This window comes from Pan troglodytes, chromosome 9, assembly GCF_028858775.2.
Source record: "Pan troglodytes isolate AG18354 chromosome 9, NHGRI_mPanTro3-v2.0_pri, whole genome shotgun sequence".
NCBI classification, from domain to species: Eukaryota; Metazoa; Chordata; class Mammalia; order Primates; family Hominidae; genus Pan; species Pan troglodytes.
Genome location: NC_072407.2, coordinates 73,597,330 through 73,607,727, shown reverse-complemented (window position 1 = coordinate 73,607,727; position 10,398 = coordinate 73,597,330). Strand labels below are relative to the sequence as shown.

The 10,398-nt window shown below is 44.0% G+C and overlaps 1 pseudogene; it reads right to left on the bottom strand.

Moving 5' to 3' along the window:
• Positions 1 to 7,283: 7,283 nt before the first annotated feature.
• Positions 7,284 to 8,281, bottom strand: LOC129141140 (olfactory receptor 7E24-like; annotated as a pseudogene).
• Between the last annotated feature and the right edge of the window lie 2,117 nt (positions 8,282 to 10,398).

Sequence of the window (10,398 nt, the reverse complement as noted above, 5' to 3'; positions counted from 1 at the left end):
AGGAGTGAGCCACCGCTCCCAGCTTCATAAAGTTTTAAGCAGAGCTCAGAGGTCTTAGCCACAGGCACATCGGAGGAGCATTTTTGAAACACTTTCCAGCTTCCTCAATAGGAATGGAAGCCAAACTCCGAATTGATGACTCCTTTGAGGAAGTCAAGAGCTGTAAGGAAAGCCAGGAACAGGGGCAAGGGAGAGATGCGTCCCGAATGATCCTGTGCCAATTCTTTCTGGAATCCTTGATGTGATCTCAGCTGCCCTTTCCATACATGACACAGTGATTGTGGAACCCACTGGTCTATCTGTGGTCTCCAAGGAACCCCCAAAGGGAAGGGCAGAATGAGCAGGGGCATCAGCCTGAGTGACAAGGATTTGAGATGACAGGTTGGATGCAGGGAGAGGACTGGCCAAATGCCATGTGTCTGGACTTAGACTGCCTGGTTCAAATTGGACTTCGCCCTTTTTGACTTCGTGATCTGGTACAAGCTACATGAAAATCCGTTGCGCCTTTTCTAGTCTGTAAAATCATCCTGAAATGTGCACTAATAACGGGGAGACTACGCAGATGAAATGAAACAAGCTGCATAGAGAACAGAGCTCAGAGCCTGGCCTTTAGGAAGCCCTCAGTAAGGGTTCATGATGCCATGGTGTCTGTCGTCATCCTCTTTATCCTCATCATCACCTTCATAATCTCTTTGTTGTTCTTAGGGAATAGTTTAGAGGGACTGATTCCCTGCTATCATGGGTGAGATGTCTATGAAAAGGACAACCAGTGGGGGAGGAAAGCAAAATTTTGAATAAGATTTCTGAGACCCCCAGCACAACCAAGAACAGGAACTACACAGTCTGCTGAGCAGAGAGTTGCATATTGGTCTCCTCCCATCTGCCCACCGCACTCTCCTGTTTGTCCTTAGGATGAGGAAACAAACAAGGCACCCGACCGTCCCTCAGCACTCACTTGAAGGGGTGGCCTACCCTTCCACACCTGTGGGTATTTCTAGTCAGGTGGGACGAGAGACTGAGAAAAGAAATAAGACACAGAGACAAAGTATAGAGAAACAAGAGTGAGCCCAGGGGACCGGCGCTCAGCATACCAAGGACCTGCACCGGCACCGGCCTCTGAGTTCCCTCAGTTTTTATTGATTATTATTTTTATTATTTTAGCAAAAAGGAATGTAGTAGGAGGGCAGGGTGATAATAAGGAGAAGGTCAGCAACGAAGATGTGAGCAATAGAATCTATGTCATAATGAAGTTCACGGGAAGGTACTATGACTGGACGTGTACGTAAGCCAGATTTATGTTTCTCTCCACCCAAACATCTCAGCGGAGTAAAGAATAACAAGGCAGCATTGCTGCAAACATGTCTCGCCTCTCACCATAGGGCGGTTTTTCTCCCAACTCAGAATTGAACAAATGTACAATCGGGTTTTATATCGAGACATTCAGTTCCCAGCGGCAGGCAGGAGAGAGTGGCCTTCCTCTCTCTCAACTGCAAGAGACTTTCCTCTTTGACTAATCCACCTCAGCACAGACCCTTTATGGGGGTCGGGCTGGGGGACGGTCAGGTCTTTCTCATCCCATGAGGCCACTTATCAGACTATCACATGGGGAGAAACCTTGGACAATACGCCTCTTTCAAGGGCAGAGTTCTCTGTGACTTTCCATAGTGTATCTTGCCCCTGGTTTATTGAGACTAGAGAATGGCGATGACTTTTACCAAGTATACTGCTTGGAAACATCTTGTTAACGAGGCACGTCCTGCACAGCCCTAGATCCCTTAAACCTTGATTTCATACAACACATGCTTTTGTGAGCTTCAGGTTGGGTCAAAGTGGTTGGGTCAAAGTGACTGGGGCAAAGCTACAGATTAACAACATCTCAGCAAAGCAATTGTTGAAAGCACAGGTCTTTTTCAAAATGGAGTCTCTTATGTCTTTCCCTTCTACATAGACACAGTAAGTGTCTGATCTCACTTTCTTTTGCCTACATTCACTGAACTGCCCTTCCCCTCTGCTGAGCCATGACCACAGAGAACAGGTCCACTGTCCTCCCTGTGTGGTGCCCCATGGAGGCTCAGACTCCGTCCTCAAGGCTGGCAAGAAGACAGGGAGAGACATCAGCCCCCTGATAAAGGTGATGGGAGTGCAGCCCACAGGACTGCAACCTCACACTGCAGGGCTGGAGGCACAGACTGACTATTTACTATTCTGCGGCCTGGGGGGCTCAGGCAAAGAGCTCCTCATTAGCCAAAGTCGCCCAAGTTTCCCAACCTCTAAGGATTTCCTCATAATATTGCAAGAAGAAGAAGAGAAAAGTGAAGATTTGGGGCTCTTCCTCTAACCAGGAGAAAGCTGGTGTGTATTCTTCGCTTCTTTCTTTTCTTTTTAAACATCTAACTGCTTCAATTTCCGTCTTTAATTATGGGAAAATATACCACGTATAAATATTAAAAATTATAAATACATATTAGTTCATAGAGAATGGCCAGTATAAACATTTGCAATTTCCACTCTTTTTCAGTTTACAGTTTAACGACATTAAGTACGTTCACATTGTTTAGCAACCATCACCGCCATCGGCTCCTGAACAGTTTTATCTTTCAAAATGGAAATTCCACCCATTCACCAAGCTCTCCACTCCTCTCTCTCGCCCACCCCTGGGGGTCACCTTTCTAGTTAGCAACGCTATGAATTTAACTACTCTAGACGCTTGATAGATAAGTGGAATCATACCGTGTTTAATTTTTTTGTTTTGGAGACAGAGTCTTTCTCTGTCACCCAGGCTGGAGTGCAGTGGCGTGGTCTGGACTGACTGCAACCTTCACATCGTGGGTTCAAGCGATTCTTGTGTCTCAGTCTCCCGAGAAGCTGGGATTACAGGCGTGCGCCACCACGCCCAGCTAATTTTTGTATTTTTAATAGAGACGAGCTTTCACCATATTGGCCAGGCTGGTCTCGAACTCCTGACCTTAAGTGATCCGCCTGCCTCAGCCTCCCAAAGGGCTGGGGTTACAGGTGCGAGCCACTGAGCCTGGGCCTGTTTATCCTTTTGGGATTAATTTATTTCACTGACGATAATGTCTTCAAGATTCATCCATGTTGCGGCCTGCGTCAGAAGTGCCTGGTTTTTTTTGTTTGTTTTTTCTTTGTTCGTTTGACTTTGTTTTGTTTTGTGTTTCCATGGAGTCTCACTCTGTCTCACAGGCTGGAGTGCAGTGGCACAATCTGGGCTCACTGCAACCTCCGCTTCCCAGGTTCAAGCGATTCTTGTGCCTCAGCCTCTTGAGTAGCTGGGAATATAGGCACACGCTACCACGCTCACCTAATTTTTTTCATTTTCAGTAGAGACAGGGTTTCACCAAGATGGCCAGGCTGGTCTTGAATTCCTGATCTCAGGTCATCCGCCCATCTCAGTCTTCCAAGACTCTGAGATTACAGGTGTGAGCCACCGCACCGGCCAGAAGTGCCTGCCTTTTTAAGGCTGAATAGTCTTCCATTGTATGAAGGAACTGCAGGGTGTTTTTCATTCATCTGTCCACGAACCCTTGGGTTGCTTCTGAAAGGAGCCGGGCACATTCCTCAGCCCTGGGCTCAAAACAAACAAGCCCAGTACAAACACATCCCATCCTCCCATCCCACCACATATCGCCATATATCTCTCAAACTTCCTGAGCCCAGTACAAACACCACCAGGAAAGTCTCCGATAAGGGGACAGCCGTTCAAAGTTTTACTGAAAGAGCGGGAACCAAAAGAATTCCTTTGTTCCCCTGTAACTTTCAGGCTATAAAAAGCAAACACTCGCATTGTTCAGGGCCCTGTTGTATGCTGTGGAATGGAGGGACCAGGTTCGAACTTGTAGTAAAGATCCTTGCCGCTTGGCTTTGACTCTGGACTCTGGTGGTCTTCTTTGGGGAACTAACGGTCTGGGCATAACACTTCCACATTTTGGCTGTTGTGAATAATGCTGCTATGAATATCGGTGTACACAAATCTGTCTTCCACTCCTGGCTTCTAAATCTTTTTGGTAGGTACCCACAAATGCAACTGTGGGAACATCTGATTGTTCTGTTTCTAATTTTTCCAGTACACGCCATACTATTTTCCCCATTCCTTCATGGTTTTACATTCCCTCCGATCAGATTTGAGCATTCCTACTTCCCTCTAGTCTCACCAATGCCTGTTTTTTTTTTTTTATCATATCCATCCTAATGTGTGGTGTCACATTCTTGGTTTGATTTGCGCTTCCCTATGATGAGTGACTTTGAACATCATTTTAGATGCTTATTGGCCATTGCCATATCTTCTTTAGGGACACGTCTACTTGAGTCTTATGACCATTGTTGATGGGAGGCTTTGGGTTTCTTGTCGTTTAGTTCTAGCTGTTCTTTACATATGATGGATATCAACCTCTTTTCAGACATATGCTTTGCAAATCTTTTTCCTAATCCATGGGTTATCTTTTCACTCAGTTTGCAGTGTTTGTTGCTGCACAAAAGTGTCTGTCACTTAAATGTAATCCAAGGAATCTAATTTTCTTTTGTTGCCTATGTTTTTGGTGTCATATCCCAGAGAACATTGCCCAATCTGATGTCATGAAAGCGTGGCCAATGTTTTCTTTTAGGCGTATGATACTTTTAGCGCTTGGGGTGAGGTCTTTGATCCAGTTTGTGTTAATTTTTGCACCTGGTGTGACATAGGGTTCACCTTCATTCTTCTGCATGTGGAAATCAAGTTTCTCCAACACCATTTCTTGAAAAGGCTGCTTTTCCACCAATGAGCTTTCTTAGCACTGATGTGAAAAATCATTTGAACAATAGGTGAGAAGTTATTTCTGGGCTGCAAAACAAACAAACAACAACCGACAACAGATAAGGATAGAGCATGGGCCGGGCGCGGTCGCTCAGGCTTGTAATCCCAGCACTTTGGGAGGCCGAGGCGGACGGATCACCTGAGGTCAGGAGTTGAAGACAAGCCTGACTGACATGGAGAAACCCCCGTCTCTAATAGAAATATAACATTGGGCGTGCTGGCGCATGCCTGTAATCCCAGTTACTTGGGAGGTGGAGGCAGGAGAATCGCTTGAACCCAGGAGGCAGAGGTTGCGGTGAGCCAAGATTACACCATGACACTCCAGCCTGGGCAACAAGAGCGAAACTCCATCTCAAAACAAAAACAAAAAACAAAAAACAAAAAACAAAAAACCAGCATGATTTCAAGAGCAGAAAGACAAGAGCTTAAAAACCAGCATAATGAGAAAGTTAGGAAGCTACTTACCAAAGCATCTGGAAATATGCAAGCAATTTTTGTGAACTAAAATTTTCATACTGTACTATCAAACACTAGAACTCACTTATTCCATCTTTCTGTATTTTGAGACCCAATTATCCACTTGTCTTCATTCCGTATCCCACCCCTTTTCTTCCTAGCGTCTGCTAACCACCTTTATACTCTCCACCTTCCTGAGATTCCTTTTGTGTGTAGGTGTGTGTGGGATGGAGTCTCTTTCTGTTGCCCAGGTTGGAGTATACAGGCACAATCCGGGCTCACTGCAAGCTCCGCCTCCCGAGTTCAAGTGCTTCTTGGGCCTCAGCCCTCCGAGTAGCTGAGACTACAGACACGCGTCACCACGCCCGGCTCATTGTTTGTGTTTTCCTTAGAGACGGGGTTTCACCGTGTTGGCCAGGCGGGTCTCGAACTCCTGGACTCAAGTAATCCGTGCGACTCGGCCTCCCAGAGTGCTGGGATTGCAGGCCTGAGCCAACACACCTGGCCAAGGTTTCCTTTTTTCTTCCTACATAGAAGTGAGGACATGAAATATTTGTCATTCTGTGCCTGGCTTATTTCATTTAATATACAGACCTGCAATCTCATCCATTTTGTGTGCTGCGGAGAGGAGTTTCTTCCTTTTTAGGCTGAATAATACTTCACTGGGTTTGTATACCACAGTTTCTTCACTGAAACAAATTTCTGAAGAGCAAATATTTTAAAAATGTCTCGGAATGTGAAACTTCAGGGATACTGTGCCCATTTTATTCTTTTCTATTTCCCATCTTATGTATACGCAAGTGTATAACAAAGCGGCAATCAATGTGTGTATAAATCTACAACTTCAACAAATGTAAAATGTAAATGCTAAGTGGTGGCTGGGCACGGTCCCTCATGCCTGTAATCCCAGCACTTTGGGAGGCGGAAGCGGGCGGATCACCTGAGGTCGGGAGTTCAAGACCAGCCTGACCAAAATGGAGAAACACTGTCTCTATTAACAATACAAAAAAAAAAAAAAAAAAATAGCCAGGCATGGTAGCGCATGCCTGTAATCCCAGCTACTTGGAAGGCTGAGACAGGAGAATTGCTTGAATATGGGAGGCAGAGGTTGCAGTGAGACGAGACTGTGCATTGAACTCCAGCCTGGGCAACAAGAGTAAAACTCTGATTCAAAAAAAAAGGAAAAGAAAGAAATAGAGAATGCGAAATGGTAAGAAAAAACAGCATAATAAACATTTGTATGGTGTTGATGGACAATGCATTTGAAGATAATATTTGAAGAAATCATATTACAATTAATTTCTGTTCTTACTCATTGGAGCTTGATGCCTCTAAAAACTTCGTCATTGGAACCACCTCTGGTGCTTTAAAAGAAAAAAAAAAAAAATCCACACACTCACACAGGTGCAAGAAAATCAGAATCTCACGTATTGAGACCCAGGCCTCATCATTTCAGAGCTCCCCAGGTGATTTGATTCAAAGCCAAGATTGAGGAAGGGCTACGTGGATCTCTCCACATAACCTGCCTAAATAGATTCTATAGAAGCAGTTTATAAAGAAATTCCACATGAACTGTGGAAGAGGATATGAATTTGATGTACAGTATGTCCTCACTTAACATCTTTGAAAGTCTCTTGGAAACTTCACCTTGAAGCAAAATTATGTATAGTGAAACCACTTATTTTTCCTCAACAGTATAACTACACAACTTTGAACAACCAATGGTGTTGGAGGACCTCCTGTACATTGTTTCCATAAAGTCAGTTTTCAGGGAATTCCAAAACGAAGTGAGGGCTTCGTGTATATAAAAAGATAGTTGTGATTCCACCTGGATGACAGGGTTATTGCTCAGAAACTAAAAGAGGCCGCCTAGGTATAGAGGATTCTGTCATGAGGTTTCTGCTAAACAAAGGGTCCCAGAATCCTCACCCATTCCAGTTAAAGGCATAACGAAGAAAGCAATATTCACAAAGGAAATGCGGAAAGGAACAAAAGCCATCAAGCCACAAAAAGAATGTGACTAAGGGGCAGGATTTGCAGATGTAGAGATTTAATGTGGTTGCCCTTTCTCACCCACACAAGAAAAAGGATGGAACAGATCATGAGATTCGACTGTTCTGCTGAGCAGCCTCCGCAGGGCACTTTGTATGTCCCTGTTTCTCAGGCTGTAGATGAAAAGTTTCAGTATGGGGGTGACCACAGCGTACATCACTGACGCCACCACACCATTCCTGGGGGGTGGTGACACAGCTGAAGTCAGGTACATGCCAATGCCTGTTCCATAAAATCAGCAAACAACTGCCAGGTGAGAGCCACAGGTGGAGAAGGCTTTATACTTCCCATCTGACGATGAAATCCTTAGAATGGAGGGGACGATTTTATAGTAAGACAAAAGGATCCCTGAAATGGGAAGAAAACCAAACATAGTACTATGGAAATACATGAATATGCTATTGATGACTCTGTCAGAACAGACAAGTTTGAGAAGTTGAGAGGGGTCACAGACAAAATTAGAGATTTCCACATTCTTGATGATGGTGAATTGTAACACAATCCAACTGTGCAGCTGGGAATCCAACAGGCTAAGGAAAAAGGACACCAAAACGAAGAAGACACAGAGGTGAGGATTCACGATGACTGGGTAGTGCAGAGGGCGACAGATGGCTACAAAGCAGTCATAGGCCATCACAGTCAGGAGCATGTCTTCTATACATGCAAAAAGGACCAAGAAAGATATCCGTGTCAGGCAGCCCTCATAAGAGATGACTCTGGTATGCGACTGCATGTCCACAATCATCTTAGGAACGGTGGCCGAGGTGAAACCGATGTCAGCCCAGCACAGGTTGGAGAGGAAGAAGCACATGGGGGTGTGAAGGTGGGGGTCAGAGCTGACAGCCAGGATGATGAGCAGGTTCCTCAGCACCGTGACCAGATACATGGACAGGGACAGACCAGCCAGGATGGGCTGCAGTTCTGGATCCTCTGAGAGTCCCAGGAGGAGGAATTCTCAGACACCGGTGAGATTCCGTGGCTCTGTGTGACTTGGACACCTTGGGAAGAAAAGCGGATTGGAAAAATAAAAGATAAAAACCAGCCCTTAATACTGTGTGTATATTTTGGATGCAAGCAATTCACAAGGAACATTTTCACACTTGCGGACCATACACCGTCAGCAATGTTTCTCAGTTGTGACAAATCCAAAAATCTCAGAATTATGACATGATTTACTTTTTTGCTATTCAACTCTTTCTGTACATACTACTTCAGAGAAAATCCACTGAAGAATGTTAGAAGACCAAAACGTCATATATAACAAATCCGTGAGCTCAGTAAAATACGGCCTACTCTTTTCAGAAATAAATAGAATGCAATGAAAATGTTCTTCTCTCTTGAAGAAAAAGATCTCAGTCTAATTGAAAGAAATTAAGAAGCCGTGAAATACACTCTATTTTATTCTGACACCGTGCTACAAATTCCTTTGATGTAGAATATGTAAAAGGATGATACAAGAGCTAGGACGTCATTATCTAAAAACGAAATCGCAACTTAGAGTTCTTAATCGGAAGACCGTTTCACATGCCTGTTACTTTTCATATTTATTATCATCCTTAGGTTTTTTGACATCATTTCTTCAAAAAAGTACATGCACACTCAAATATGGGAGCTGTGTTTCCAAATGAATTGAATATACAACTCTTGGCTGAGCGCCATGGCTCACACCTGTAATCCCAGCACTTTGGGCGGCCGAGGCTGATGGATCACCTGAGGTCAGGAGTTCCAGACCAGCCTGGCCAACGTGGTGAAACCCCGTCTCCAGTGAAAATTTTAAAAAATTAGATGGGCATGGTGGCGGGTAACCCTAGTTACAGGGAGGCTGAAGCAGGAGAATCCCTTAGAACCTGGAAGGCAGAGATTGGACACCCTGTGATAGGATTTTTGATATCCTAGGGAGATATTGCTCCTAATATCACAGTGGCTGTACACCCTGTGATCTTAATTGTAATATCCTACAGAGATATTACTCCTAATAATACAGTGGGTGTACACCCTGTGATATTATTCATAATATATTACAGAGATACGACTCCTGATATCACAATGAGTGTACACCATGTTTGTACACCCTGTGATCTTATTTGCAACAACTTAGAAAAATATTACAGCTAATTTCAAAGTGGATGTACACCCTGCGATGTTATTTGTCATCCTCTAGGTAGATGTTACCCCTAATATCACAGTGAGTGTACACCATGTGTGTACAGACTGTGAAATTATTCGTAATACCCTAGGAAGATATTACTCCTCATATCACAGTGGGTGTACACCCTGTGATATTATTGGTGATCCCCTAGGGTGATACGATTCCTAGTATTACAGTGGGTGTACACTCTGTGAGGTTATTTGTAATGTCCTAGGAAGATATTACTCCTAATATCAAAGTGGATGTACACCATGTGTGTACACTCCGTGATATAATTCGTGATATCCCAGAGAGATATTTCTCCTAATATCACAGTGTGTGTACACTCTGTGATATTATTTGTACTATCCTAGAGAGATATTGCTCCCAGTATCACAGTGGGTGTACACCCTGTGATATTAGAGATATTACCTCTAATATCACAGTTTCTGTACACCTTGTGGTATTATTCATCATATCCCAGGGAGATATTATCCCTAACATGAGAGTGCGTGTACACCATGGGTGGACACCCTGTGATGTTATTGGTAATATCCTAGGGGGATATTACCCTTAATGTCACAGTGGGTGTACACCATGTGTGTACGCACTGAGATGTTACTCGTAATATCCTAGGGAGAATTTACACCTAATGTTACAGTGGGTGTACACCATGTGTTTCTATTCTGTGATGCTATTGGTAATATCTTAGAAAGTTATTAGTCCTAGTGCCACAGTGGGTATATACCATGTGTATCCACTCTGTGATGTTATTCGTATTATCCTAGGGAGATAGTTCTCATAACATCACCGTGGGTGTACATCATGTATGTACTTCCTGTGGTCTTATTGGTTATGTCCTGGGTTGATATTACACCTAATATCACTGTGGGTGCACACCATAGGTGTACATTCTGTGATGTTATTCGTAACACCCTAGGGAGATATCACTTCT